Genomic DNA, 742 nt, shown 5'->3' on the forward strand with positions numbered 1-742 from the left:
AAAAAAAAAAAAAAACAAAAACAAGAAAACAGCATAAGAGCAGAATTGGACGTAACGCCAACATAAGATAATTTAAAGTTACTGCAAAAAAAAATAAATAAATATTTGTACAAATGAAAAATAGTAAAATAATAATAAAAAAATAACGTAAAAACACAGAATGCCTGGACAAAATTACGCGCGCAGCATCCAAGGTAAACTTTTGCCGCATCCCTCAGAAAGAACACATTAACAAATATGTGTGTGCAGATGCATTTACGCAGTGCAGGTAATCCGTGCGCTTGTACTGTCACGCAAACAATGTACCATGAGAAAAGTATACACAACAGATTTAGAGCAGCGGCAACACTTTTGCGTCACCACGCAAACCATGTATGCGAGCTCATTTATTTCATTATACCGTCCTTTTTAATTATTCCGAAACCACAAAATTTTCCTGTATTCAATTTGTCCGTAGCGTTCATACAATCCTATTGCTGCTATTATGAATTATCACTCTGTGTGTGCATACGATTCCGTGTTAACTGTGATATCTGTGCAACCACATATTGTGCATCCCTGATCATTTTAGGCACCCCTATTTTCATATACTATTCATTTCAGTACATCGTGAAACATGTAATTGGTTACCCGGAAAGGGTGCCAGAAACGTTAACCATGAAATATAAATATTACTGAGTGCTTCTGTTGATACGCACGTCTGTGGTTTCCGTCTGTGATATGAAATTATAACCCCCCTGCA

Source organism: Plasmodium fragile, assembly GCF_000956335.1.
Source record: "Plasmodium fragile strain nilgiri unplaced genomic scaffold supercont1.173, whole genome shotgun sequence".
Lineage (NCBI taxonomy): Eukaryota > Apicomplexa > Aconoidasida > Haemosporida > Plasmodiidae > Plasmodium > Plasmodium fragile.